This window comes from Procambarus clarkii, chromosome 2, assembly GCF_040958095.1.
Source record: "Procambarus clarkii isolate CNS0578487 chromosome 2, FALCON_Pclarkii_2.0, whole genome shotgun sequence".
NCBI lineage: Eukaryota > Metazoa > Arthropoda > Malacostraca > Decapoda > Cambaridae > Procambarus > Procambarus clarkii.
The window spans coordinates 57,637,721-57,653,259 of NC_091151.1; positions in this window are offsets into that span (position 1 = coordinate 57,637,721).

Below are 15,539 nucleotides of genomic sequence, written 5' to 3' on the forward strand. Positions count from 1 at the left end.
ATCAAACTACATGAAAAACGTGAAAAAAGTCATTATTATACCAAATTTGAGGATTTTAACTTCGAATCATAGAGCGACGTTTCGTATTTTTTAGACCCTAGAAAAGACGCATAAAGATGTTGCTTCCAATACAAATGATAAAAATCAATGTGTTTTCATTAGAATTAACTAAAATGTTCCTGATTTTCCGTTTATATTACCGATGGAAGATGTACACGTAAAACGGCTCTAATCCGGCTGAAACGTCGATATATGCAATAAAAACAGAACTTCTCCCCTTTTCAATATCTTACTCAGTATTTTAACGAGAAACAAATAGATGATTGAAAATGAAGTATTTAAGGTTATTTTCTAATCAATTATGTGTTTGCATAATTTTTATCCTATATTTAATGAATTAAGAGCAATAAACTGAAAGTTCACAAAAACGTGGAAAAACGGCAAAATATTGCCTAATTCGATGATATTTTGTTTAAATCACATAAAGGAAAAGGGAAAGGACAAAATATTGCTAAATTCGATGATTTTTAGTACAAAAGAAAATGCAAGAAAACTTGCTTAAAAATGCAAAATTTTAAAATTCTGAGATTTGAAGGCCAAATCACATATCGTGAGAAAACATGAAGTAGTATAGAAATATTGGTAAAAACAAATATATATACGTAAAATCAAACTACATGAATACCGTGAAAAAAGTCACTATATTACCATATTTGAGGATTTTAACTTCAAATCATAGAGCGAGGTTTCGTATTATTTAGATCCAAGAAAAGACATATGACAATGTTGTTTGAAATACAAATGATAAAAATCAATGTGTTTTCATTAGAATTAACTAAAATGTTCCTGATTTTCCGTTTATATTACCGATGGAAGATGTACACGTAAAACGGCTCTAATCCGGCTGAAACGTCGATATATGCAATAAAAACAGAACTTCTCCCCTTTTCAATATCTTACTCAGTACTTTAACGAGAAACAAATAGATGATTGAAAATGAAGTATTTAAGGGTATTTTCTAATCAATTTTGTGTTTGCATATTTTTTATCCTATATTTAATGAATTAAGAGCAATAAACTGAAAGTTCACAAAAACGTGGAAAAACAGCAAAATATTGCCTAATTCGATGATATTTTGTTTATATCACATAAAGGAAAAGGGGATGATAAACGTCAAAATATTGCTAAATTCGATGATTTTTAGTACGAAACAAAATGCAAGAAAACTTGCTTAAAAATGCAAAATTTGAAAATTCTGAGATTTGAAGGCCAAATCACATATCGTGAGAAAACTTGAAGTAGTATCGAAATATTGGTAAAAACGAATATATATACGGAAAATCAAACTACATGAATAACGTGAAAAAAGTCACTATATAACCATATTTGAGGATTTTAACTTCAAATCATAGAGCGAGGTTTCGTATTATTTAGATCCAAGAAAAGACATATGACAATGTTGTTTCTAATACAAATGATAAAAAATCAATGTGTTTTCATTAGAATTAACTAAAATGTTCCTGATTTTCCGTTTATATTACCGATGGAAGATGTACACGTAAAACCGCTCTAATCCGGCTGAAACGTCGAGATATGCAATAAAAACAGAACTTCTCCCCTTTCCAATATCTTACTCAGTATTTTAACTAGAAACAAATAGTTGATTGAAAATTAAGTGTTTAAGGTTAATTTCTAATCAATTATGTGTTTGCATAATTTTTATTGTATTTTTAATGAATTAAGAGCAATAAACTGAAAGTTCACAAAAACGTGGAAAAACAGCAAAATATTGCCTAATTCGATGATATTTTGTTTATATCACATAAAGGAAAAGGGGATGATAAACGTCAAAATATTGCTGAATTCGATTATTTTTAGTACGAAACAAAATGCAAGAAAACTTGCTTAAAATGCAATTTTATGCGAAAATCTGAGATATGAAGGCCAAAGCACATATCGTGATACTACATGAAATAGTATCGAAATATTGGTAAAAATGAATATATATACGTAATATCAAACTACATGAAAAACGTGAAAAAAGTCATTATTATACCAAATTTGAGGATTTTAACTTCGAATCATAGAGCGACGTTTCGTATTTTTTAGACCCTAGAAAAGACGCATAAAGATGTTGCTTCCAATACAAATGATAAAAATCAATGTGTTTTCATTAGAATTAACTAAAATGTTCCTGATTTTCCGTTTATATTACCGATGGAAGATGTACACGTAAAACGGCTCTAATCCGGCTGAAACGTCGATATATGCAATAAAAACAGAACTTCTCCCCTTTTCAATATCTTACTCAGTATTTTAACGAGAAACAAATAGATGATTGAAAATGAAGTATTTAAGGTTATTTTCTAATCAATTATGTGTTTGCATAATTTTTATCCTATATTTAATGAATTAAGAGCAATAAACTGAAAGTTCACAAAAACGTGGAAAAACGGCAAAATATTGCCTAATTCGATGATATTTTGTTTAAATCACATAAAGGAAAAGGGGATGATAAAGGACAAAATATTGCTAAATTCGATGATTTTTAGTACAAAAGAAAATGCAAGAAAACTTGCTTAAAAATGCAAAATTTGAAAATTCTGAGATTTGAAGGCCAAATCACATATCGTGAGAAAACATGAAGTAGTATAGAAATATTGGTAAAAACAAATATATATACGTAAAATCAAACTACATGAATACCGTGAAAAAAGTCACTATATTACCATATTTGAGGATTTTAACTTCAAATCATAGAGCGAGGTTTCGTATTATTTAGATCCAAGAAAAGACATATGACAATGTTGTATGAAATACAAATGATAAAAATCAATGTGTTTTCATTAGAATTAACTAAAATGTTCCTGATTTTCCGTTTATATTACCGATGGAAGATGTACACGTAAAACGGCTCTAATCCGGCTGAAACGTCGATATATGCAATAAAAACAGAACGTCTCCCCTTTTCAATATCTTACTCAGTATTTTAACGAGAAAAAAATAGATGATTGAAAATGAAGTATTTAAGGTTATTTTCTAATCAATTATGTGTTTGCATAATTTTTATCCTATATTTAATGAATTAGGAGTAATAAACTGAAAGTTCACAAAAACGTGGAAAAACAGCAAAATATTGCCTAATTCGATGATATTTTGTTTATATCACATAAAGGAAAAGGGGATGTTGAACGTCAAAATATTGCTAAATTCGATGATTTTTAGTACGAAACAAAATGCAAGAAAACTTGCTTAAAATGCAAAATTTGAAAATTCTGAGATTTGAAGGCCAAATCACATATCGTGAGAAAACTTGAAGTAGTATCGAAATATTGGTAAAAACGAATATATATACGGAAAATCAAACTACATGAATAACGTGAAAAAAGTCACTATATTACCATATTTGAGGATTTTAACTTCAAATCATAGAGCGAGGTTTCGTATTATTTAGATCCAAGAAAAGACATATGACAATGTTGTTTCTAATACAAATGATAAAAAATCAATGTGTTTTCATTAGAATTAACTAAAATGTTCCTGATTTTCCGTTTATATTACCGATGGAAGATGTACACGTAAAACCGCTCTAATCCGGCTGAAACGTCGATATATGCAATAAAAACAGAACTTCTCCCCTTTCCAATATCTTACTCAGTATTTTAACTAGAAACAAATAGTTGATTGAAAATTAAGTGTTTAAGGTTAATTTCTAATCAATTATGTGTTTGCATAATTTTTATCGTATTTTTAATGAATTAAGAGCAATAAACTGAAAGTTCACAAAAACGTGGAAAAACAGCAAAATATTGCCTAATTCGATGATATTTTGTTTATATCACATAAAGAAAAAGGGGATGATAAACGTCAAAATATTGCTGAATTCGATGATTTTTAGTACGAAACAAAATGCAAGAAAACTTGCTTAAAATGCAATTTTATGCGAAAATCTGAGATATGAAGGCCAAAGCACATATCGTGATACTACATGAAATAGTATCGAAATATTGGTAAAAATGAATATATATACCTAATATCAAACTACATGAAAAACGTGAAAAAAGTCATTATTATACCAAATTTGAGGATTTTAACTTCGAATCATAGAGCGACGTTTCGTATTTTTTAGACCCTAGAAAAGACGCATAAAGATGTTGCTTCCAATACAAATGATAAAAATCAATGTGTTTTCATTAGAATTAACTAAAATGTTCCTGATTTTCCGTTTATATTACCGATGGAAGATGTACACGTAAAACGGCTCTAATCCGACTGAAACGTCGATATATGCAATAAAAACAGAACTTCTCCCCTTTTCAATATCTTACTCAGTATTTTAACGAGAAACAAATAGATGATTGAAAATGAAGTATTTAAGGTTATTTTCTAATCAATTATGTGTTTGCATAATTTTTATCCTATATTTAATGAATTAAGAGCAATAAACTGAAAGTTCACAAAAACGTGGAAAAACGGCAAAATATTGCCTAATTCGATGATATTTTGTTTAAATCACATAAAGGAAAAGGGGATGATAAAGGACAAAATATTGCTAAATTCGATGATTTTTAGTACAAAAGAAAATGCAAGAAAACTTGCTTAAAAATGCAAAATTTGAAAATTCTGAGATTTGAAGGCCAAATCACATATCGTGAGAAAACATGAAGTAGTATAGAAATATTGGTAAAAACAAATATATATACGTAAAATCAAACTACATGAATACCGTGAAAAAAGTCACTATATTACCATATTTGAGGATTTTAACTTCAAATCATAGAGCGAGGTTTCGTATTATTTAGATCCAAGAAAAGACATATGACAATGTTGTTTGAAATACAAATGAAAAAAATCAATGTGTTTTCATTAGAATTAACTAAAATGTTCCTGATTTTCCGTTTATATTACCGATGGAAGATGTACACGTAAAACGCCTCTAATCCGGCTGAAACGTCGATATATGCAATAAAAACAGAACGTCTCCCCTTTTCAATATCTTACTCAGTATTTTAACGAGAAACAAATAGATGATTGAAAATGAAGTATTTAAGGTTATTTTCTAATACATTATGTGTTTGCATAATTTTTATCCTATATTTAATGAATTAAGAGTAATAAACTGAAAGTTCACAAAAACGTGGAAAAACAGCAAAATATTGCCTAATTCGATGATATTTTGTTTATATCACATAAAGGAAAAGGGGATGATAAACGTCAAAATATTGCTAAATTCGATGATTTTTAGTACGAAACAAAATGCAAGAAAACTTGCTTAAAATGCAAAATTTGAAAATTCTGAGATTTGAAGGCCAAATCACATATCGTGAGAAAACTTGAAGTAGTATCGAAATATTGGTAAAAACGAATATATATACGGAAAATCAAACTACATGAATAACGTGAAAAAAGTCACTATATTACCATATTTGAGGATTTTAACTTCAAATCATAGAGCGAGGTTTCGTATTATTTAGATCCAAGAAAAGACATATGACAATGTTGTTTCTAATACAAATGATAAAAAATCAATGTGTTTTCATTAGAATTAACTAAAATGTTCCTGATTTTCCGTTTATATTACCGATGGAAGATGTACACGTAAAACCGCTCTAATCCGGCTGAAACGTCGATATATGCAATAAAAACAGAACTTTTCCCCTTTCCAATATCTTACTCAGTATTTTAACTAGAAACAAATAGTTGATTGAAAATTAAGTGTTTAAGGTTAATTTCTAATCAATTATGTGTTTGCATAATTTTTATCGTATTTTTAATGAATTAAGAGCAATAAACTGAAAGTTCACAAAAACGTGGAAAAACAGCAAAATATTGCATAATTCGATGATATTTTGTTTATATCACATAAAGAAAAAGGGGATGATAAACGTCAAAATATTGCTGAATTCGATGATTTTTAGTACGAAACAAAATGCAAGAAAACTTGCTTAAAATGCAATTTTATGCGAAAATCTGAGATATGAAGGCCAAAGCACATATCGTGATACTACATGAAATAGTATCGAAATATTGGTAAAAATGAATATATATACGTAATATCAAACTACATGAAAAACGTGAAAAAAGTCATTATTATACCAAATTTGAGGATTTTAACTTCGAATCATAGAGCGACGTTTCGTATTTTTTAGACCCTAGAAAAGACGCATAAAGATGTTGCTTCCAATACAAATGATAAAAATCAATGTGTTTTCATTAGAATTAACTAAAATGTTCCTGATTTTCCGTTTATATTACCGATGGAAGATGTACACGTAAAACGGCTCTAATCCGGCTGAAACGTCGATATATGCAATAAAAACAGAACTTCTCCCCTTTTCAATATCTTACTCAGTATTTTAACGAGAAACAAATAGATGATGGAAAATGAAGTATTTAAGGTTATTTTCTAATCAATTATGTGTTTGCATAATTTTTATCCTATATTTAATGAATTAAGAGCAATAAACTGAAAGTTCACAAAAACGTGGAAAAACGGCAAAATATTGCCTAATTCGATGATATTTAGTTTAAATCACATAAAGGAAAAGGGGATGATAAAGGACAAAATATTGCTAAATTCGATGATTTTTAGTACAAAAGAAAATGCAAGAAAACTTACTTAAAAATGCAAAATTTGAAAATTCTGAGATTTGAAGGCCAAATCACATATCGTGAGAAAACATGAAGTAGTATAGAAATATTGGTAAAAACAAATATATATACGTAAAATGAAACTACATGAATACCGTGAAAAAGTCACTATATTACCATATTTGAGGATTTTAACTTCAAATCATAGAGCGAGGTTTCGTATTATTTAGATCCAAGAAAAGACATATGACAATGTTGTTTGAAATACAAATGATAAAAATCAATGTGTTTTCTAAATTAACTAAACTAAAATGTTCCTGATTTTCCGTTTATATTACCGATGGAAGATGTACACGTAAAACGGCTCTAATCCGGCTGAAACGTCGATATATGCAATAAAAACAGAACTTCTCCCCTTTTCAATATCTTACTCAGTATTTTAACGAGAAACAAATAGATGATTGAAAATGAAGTATTTAAGGGTATTTTCTAATCAATTATGTGTTTGCATAATTTTTATCCTATATTTAATGAATTAAGAGTAATAAACTGAAAGTTCACAAAAACGTGGAAAAACACCAAAATATTGCCTAATTCGATGATATTTTGTTTATATCACATAAAGGAAAAGGGGATGATAAACGTCAAAATATTGTTTTGTAAAGGCTAAATTCGATGATTTTTAGTACGAAACAAAATGCAAGAAAACTTGCTTAAAAATGCAAAATTTGAAAATTCTGAGATTTGAAGGCCAAATCACATATCGTGAGAAAACTTGAAGTAGTATCGAAATATTGGTAAAAACGAATATATATACGGAAAATCAAACTACATGAAAAACGTGAAAAAAGTCACTATATTACCATATTTGAGGATTTTAACTTCAAATCATAGAGCGAGGTTTCGTATTATTTAGATCCAAGAAAAGACATATGACAATGTTGTTTCTAATACAAATGATAAAAAATCAATGTGTTTTCATTAGAATTAACTAAAATGTTCCTGATTTTCCGTTTATATTACCGATGGAAGATGTACACGTAAAACGGCTCTAATCCGGCTGAAACGTCGATATATGCAATAAAAACAGAACTTCTCCCCTTTCCAATATCTTACTCAGTATTTTAACTATAAACAAATAGTTGATTGAAAATTAAGTGTTTAAGGTTAATTTCTAATCAATTATGTGTTTGCATAATTTTTATCGTATTTTTAATGAATTAAGAGCAATAAACTGAAAGTTCACAAAAACGTGGAAAAACAGCAAAATATTGCCTAATTCGATGATATTTTGTTTATATCACATAAAGGAAAAGGGGATGATAAACGTCAAAATATTGCTGAATTCGATGATTTTTAGTACGAAACAAAATGCAAGAAAACTTGCTTAAAATGCAATTTTATGCGAAAATCTGAGATATGAAGGCCAAAGCACATATCGTGATACTACATGAAATAGTATCGAAATGTTGGTAAAAATGAATATATATACGTAATATCAAACTACATGAAAAACGTGAAAAAAGTCATTATTATACCAAATTTGAGGATTTTAACTTCGAATCATAGAGCGACGTTTCGTATTTTTTAGACCCTAGAAAAGACGCATAAAGATGTTGCTTCCAATACAAATGATAAAAATCAATGTGTTTTCATTAAAATTAACTAAAATGTTCCTGATTTTCCGTTTATATTACCGATGGAAGATGTACACGTAAAACGCCTCTAATCCGGCTGAAACGTCGATATATGCAATAAAAACAGAACGTCTCCCCTTTTCAATATCTTACTCAGTATTTTAACGAGAAACAAATAGATGATTGAAAATGAAGTATTTAAGGTTATTTTCTAATACATTATGTGTTTGCATAATTTTTATCCTATATTTAATGAATTAAGAGTAATAAACTGAAAGTTCACAAAAACGTGGAAAAACACCAAAATATTGCCTAATTCGATGATATTTTGTTTATATCACATAAAGGAAAAGGGGATGATAAACGTCAAAATATTGCTAAATTCGATGATTTTTAGTACGAAACAAAATGCAAGAAAACTTGCTTAAAATGCAAAATTTGAAAATTCTGAGATTTGAAGGCCAAATCACATATCGTGAGAAAACTTGAAGTAGTATCGAAATATTGGTAAAAACGAATATATATACGGAAAATCAAACTACATGAATAACGTGAAAAAAGTCACTATATTACCATATTTGAGGATTTTAACTTCAAATCATAGAGCGAGGTTTCGTATTATTTAGATCCAAGAAAAGACATATGACAATGTTGTTTCTAATACAAATGATAAAAAATCAATGTGTTTTCATTAGAATTAACTAAAATGTTCTTGATTTTCCGTTTATATTACCGATGGAAGATGTACACGTAAAACCGCTCTAATCCGGCTGAAACGTCGATATATGCAATAAAAACAGAACTTTTCCCCTTTCCAATATCTTACTCAGTATTTTAACTAGAAACAAATAGTTGATTGAAAATTAAGTGTTTAAGGTTAATTTCTAATCAATTATGTGTTTGCATAATTTTTATCGTATTTTTAATGAATTAAGAGCAATAAACTGAAAGTTCACAAAAACGTGGAAAAACAGCAAAATATTGCATAATTCGATGATATTTTGTTTATATCACATAAAGAAAAAGGGGATGATAAACGTCAAAATATTGCTGAATTCGATGATTTTTAGTACGAAACAAAATGCAAGAAAACTTGCTTAAAATGCAATTTTATGCGAAAATCTGAGATATGAAGGCCAAAGCACATATCGTGATACTACATGAAATAGTATCGAAATATTGGTAAAAATGAATATATATACGTAATATCAAACTACATGAAAAACGTGAAAAAAGTCATTATTATACCAAATTTGAGGATTTTAACTTCGAATCATAGAGCGACGTTTCGTATTTTTTAGACCCTAGAAAAGACGCATAAAGATGTTGCTTCCAATACAAATGATAAAAATCAATGTGTTTTCATTAGAATTAACTAAAATGTTCCTGATTTTCCGTTTATATTACCGATGGAAGATGTACACGTAAAACGGCTCTAATCCGGCTGAAACGTCGATATATGCAATAAAAACAGAACTTCTCCCCTTTTCAATATCTTACTCAGTATTTTAACGAGAAACAAATAGATGATGGAAAATGAAGTATTTAAGGTTATTTTCTAATCAATTATGTGTTTGCATAATTTTTATCCTATATTTAATGAATTAAGAGCAATAAACTGAAAGTTCACAAAAACGTGGAAAAACGGCAAAATATTGCCTAATTCGATGATATTTAGTTTAAATCACATAAAGGAAAAGGGGATGATAAAGGACAAAATATTGCTAAATTCGATGATTTTTAGTACAAAAGAAAATGCAAGAAAACTTACTTAAAAATGCAAAATTTGAAAATTCTGAGATTTGAAGGCCAAATCACATATCGTGAGAAAACATGAAGTAGTATAGAAATATTGGTAAAATCAAATATATATACGTAAAATGAAACTACATGAATACCGTGAAAAAGTCACTATATTACCATATTTGAGGATTTTAACTTCAAATCATAGAGCGAGGTTTCGTATTATTTAGATCCAAGAAAAGACATATGACAATGTTGTTTGAAATACAAATGATAAAAATCAATGTGTTTTCTAAATTAACTAAACTAAAATGTTCCTGATTTTCCGTTTATATTACCGATGGAAGATGTACACGTAAAACGGCTCTAATCCGGCTGAAACGTCGATATATGCAATAAAAACAGAACTTCTCCCCTTTTCAATATCTTACTCAGTATTTTAACGAGAAACAAATAGATGATTGAAAATGAAGTATTTAAGGGTATTTTCTAATCAATTATGTGTTTGCATAATTTTTATCCTATATTTAATGAATTAAGAGTAATAAACTGAAAGTTCACAAAAACGTGGAAAAACACCAAAATATTGCCTAATTCGATGATATTTTGTTTATATCACATAAAGGAAAAGGGGATGATAAACGTCAAAATATTGTTTTGTAAAGGCTAAATTCGATGATTTTTAGTACGAAACAAAATGCAAGAAAACTTGCTTAAAAATGCAAAATTTGAAAATTCTGAGATTTGAAGGCCAAATCACATATCGTGAGAAAACTTGAAGTAGTATCGAAATATTGGGTAAAACGAATATATATACGGAAAATCAAACTACATGAATAACGTGAAAAAAGTCACTATATTACCATATTTGAGGATTTTAACTTCAAATCATAGAGCGAGGTTTCGTATTATTTAGATCCAAGAAAAGACATATGACAATGTTGTTTCTAATACAAATGATAAAAAATCAATGTGTTTTCATTAGAATTAACTAAAATGTTCCTGATTTTCCGTTTATATTACCGATGGAAGATGTACACGTAAAACCGCTCTAATCCGGCTGAAACGTCGATATATGCAATAAAAACAGAACTTCTCCCCTTTCCAATATCTTACTCAGTATTTTAACGAGAAACAAATAGTTGATTGAAAATTAAGTGTTTAAGGTTAATTTCTAATCAATTATGTGTTTGCATAATTTTTATCGTATTTTTAATGAATTAAGAGCAATAAACTGAAAGTTCACAAAAACGTGGAAAAACAGCAAAATATTGCCCAATTCGATGATATTTTGTTTATATCACATAAAGGAAAAGGGGATGATAAACGTCAAAATATTGCTGAATTCGATGATTTTTAGTACGAAACAAAATGCAAGAAAACTTGCTTAAAATGCAATTTTATGCGAAAATCTGTGATATGAAGGCCAAAGCACATATCGTGATACTACATGAAATAGTATCGAAATATTGGTAAAAATGAATATATATACGTAATATCAAACTACATGAAAAACGTGAAAATAGTCATTATTATACCAAATTTGAGGATTTTAACTTCGAATCATAGAGCGACGTTTTGTATTTTTTAGACCCTAGAAAAGACGCATAAAGATGTTGCTTCCAATACAAATGATAAAAATCAATGTGTTTTCATTAGAATTAACTAAAATGTTCCTGATTTTCCGTTTATATTACCGATGGAAGATGTACACGTAAAACGGCTCTAATCCGGCTGAAACGTCGATATATGCAATAAAAACAGAACTTCTCCCCTTTTCAATATCTTACTCAGTATTTTAACGAGAAACAAATAGATGATTGAAAATGAAGTATTTAAGGTTATTTTCTAATCAATTATGTGTTTGCATAATTTTTATCCTATATTTAATGAATTAAGAGCAATAAACTGAAAGTTCACAAAATCGTGGAAAAACGGCAAAATATTGCCTAATTCGATGATATTTTGTTTAAATCACATAAAGGAAAAAGGGATGATAAAGGACAAAATATTGCTAAATTCGATGATTTTTAGTACAAAAGAAAATGCAAGAAAACTTGCTTAAAAATGCAAAATTTTAAAATTCTGAGATTTGAAGGCCAAATCACATATCGTGAGAAAACATGAAGTAGTATAGAAATATTGGTAAAAACAAATATATATACGTAAAATCAAACTACATGAATACCGTGAAAAAAGTCACTATATTACCATATTTGAGGATTTTAACTTCAAATCATAGAGCGAGGTTTCGTATTATTTAGATCCAAGAAAAGACATATGACAATGTTGTTTGAAATACAAATGATAAAAATCAATGTGTTTTCATTATAATTAACTAAAATGTTCCTGATTTTCCGTTTATATTACCGATGGAAGATGTACACGTAAAACGGCTCTAATCCGGCTGAAACGTCGATATATGCAATAAAAACAAAACTTCTCCCCTTTTCAATATCTTACTCAATATTTTAACGAGAAACAAATAGATGATTGAAAATGAAGTATTTAAGGTTATTTTCTAATCAATTATGTGTTTGCATAATTTTTATCGTATATTTAAAGAATTAGGAGCAATAAACTGAAAGTTCACAAAAACGTGGAAAAACAGCAAAATATTGCCTAATTCGATGATATTTTGTTTATATCACATAAAGGAAAAGGGGATGATGAACGTCAAAATATTGCTAAATTCGATGATTTTTAGTACGAAACAAAATGCAAGAAAACTTGCTTAAAAATGCAAAATTTGAAAATTCTGAGATTTGAAGGCCAAATCACATATCGTGAGAAAACTTGAAGTAGTATCGAAATATTGGGTAAAACGAATATATATACGGAAAATCAAACTACATGAATAACGTGAAAAAAGTCACTATATTACCATATTTGAGGATTTTAACTTCAAATCATAGAGCGAGGTTTCGTATTATTTAGATCCAAGAAAAGACATATGACAATGTTTTTTCTAATACAAATGATAAAAAATCAATGTGTTTTCATTAGAATTAACTAAAATGTTCCTGGTTTTCCGTTTATATTACCGATGGAAGATGTACACGTAAAACCGCTCTAATCCGGCTGAAACGTCGATATATGCAATAAAAACAGAACTTCTCCCCTTTCCAATATCTTACTTAGTATTTTAACGAGAAACAAATAGTTGATTGAAAATTAAGTGTTTAAGGTTAATTTCTAATCAATTATGTGTTTGCATAATTTTTATCGTATGTTTAATGAATTAAGAGCAATAAACTGAAAGTTCACAAAAACGTGGAAAAACAGCAAAATATTGCCCAATTCGATGATATTTTGTTTATATCACATAAAGGAAAAGGGGATGATAAACGTCAAAATATTGCTGAATTCGATGATTTTTAGTACGAAACAAAATGCAAGAAAACTTGCTTAAAATGCAATTTTATGCGAAAATCTGAAATTTTTATGCGAAGGCCAAAGCACATATCGTGATACTACATGAAATAGTATCGAAATATTGGTAAAAATGAATATATATACGTAATATCAAACTACATGAAAAACGTGAAAAAAGTCATTATTATACCAAATTTGAGGATTTTAACTTCGAATCATAGAGCGACGTTTTGTATTTTTTAGACCCTAGAAAAGACGCATAAAGATGTTGCTTCCAATACAAATGATAAAAATCAATGTGTTTTCATTAGAATTAACTAAAATGTTCCTGATTTTCCGTTTATATTACCGATGGAAGATGTACACGTAAAACGGCTCTAATCCGGCTGAAACGTCGATATATGCAATAAAAACAGAACTTCTCCCCTTTTCAATATCTTACTCAGTATTTTAACGAGAAACAAATAGATGATTGAAAATGAAGTATTTAAGGTTATTTTCTAATCAATTATGTGTTTGCATAATTTTTATCCTATATTTAATGAATTAAGAGCAATAAACTGAAAGTTCACAAAAATGTGGAAAAACAGCAAAATATTGCCTAATTCGATGATATTTTGTTTAAATCACATAAAGGAAAAATGGATGATAAAGGACAAAATATTGCTAAATTCGATGATTTTTAGTACAAAAGAAAATGCAAGAAAACTTGCTTAAAAATGCAAAATTTGAAAATTCTGAGATTTGAAGGCCAAATCACATATCGTGAGAAAACATGAAGTAGTATAGAAATATTGGTAAAAACAAATATATATACGTAAAATCAAACTACATGAATACCGTGAAAAAAGTCACTATATTACCATATTTGAGGATTTTAACTTCAAATCATAGAGCGAGGTTTCGTATTATTTAGATCCAAGAAAAGACATATGACAATGTTGTTTGAAATACAAATGATAAAAATCAATGTGTTTTCATTATAATTAACTAAAATGTTCCTGATTTTCCGTTTATATTACCGATGGAAGATGTACACGTAAAACGGCTCTAATCCGGCTGAAACGTCGATATATGCAATAAAAACAGAACTTCTCCCCTTTTCAATATCTTACTCAATATTTTAACGAGAAACAAATAGATGATTGAAAATGAAGTATTTAAGGTTATTTTCTAATCAATTATGTGTTTGCATAATTTTTATCGTATATTTAAAGAATTAAGAGCAATAAACTGAAAGTTCACAAAAACGTGGAAAAACAGCAAAATATTGCCTAATTCGATGATATTTTGTTTATATCACATAAAGGAAAAGGGGATGATGAACGTCAAAATATTGCTAAATTCGATGATTTTTAGTACGAAACAAAATGCAAGAAAACTTGCTTAAAAATGCAAAATTTGAAAATTCTGAGATTTGAAGGCCAAATCACATATCGTGAGAAAACTTGAAGTAGTATCGAAATATTGGGTAAAACGAATATATATACGGAAAATCAAACTACATGAATAACGTGAAAAAAGTCACTATATTACCATATTTGAGGATTTTAACTTCAAATCATAGAGCGAGGTTTCGTATTATTTTGATCCAAGAAAAGACATATGACAATGTTTTTTCTAATACAAATGATAAAAAATCAATGTGTTTTCATTAGAATTAACTAAAATGTTCCTGGTTTTCCGTTTATATTACCGATGGAAGATGTACACGTAAAACCGCTCTAATCCGGCTGAAACGTCGATATATGCAATAAAAACAGAACTTCTCCCCTTTCCAATATCTTACTCAGTATTTTAACGAGAAACAAATAGTTGATTGAAAATTAAGTGTTTAAGGTTAATTTCTAATCAATTATGTGTTTGCAAAATTTTTATCGTATTTTTAATGAATTAAGAGCAATAAACTGAAAGTTCACAAAAACGTGGAAAAACAGCAAAATATTGCCTAATTCGATGATATTTTGTTTATATCACATAAAGGAAAAGGGGATGATAAACGTCAAAATATTGCTGAATTCGATGATTTTTAGTACGAAACAAAATGCAAGAAAACTTGCTTAAAATGCAATTTTATGCGAAAATCTGAGATATGAAGGCCAAAGCACATATCGTGATACTACATGAAATAGTATCGAAATATTGGTAAAAATGAATATATATACGTAATATCAAACTACATGAAAAACGTGA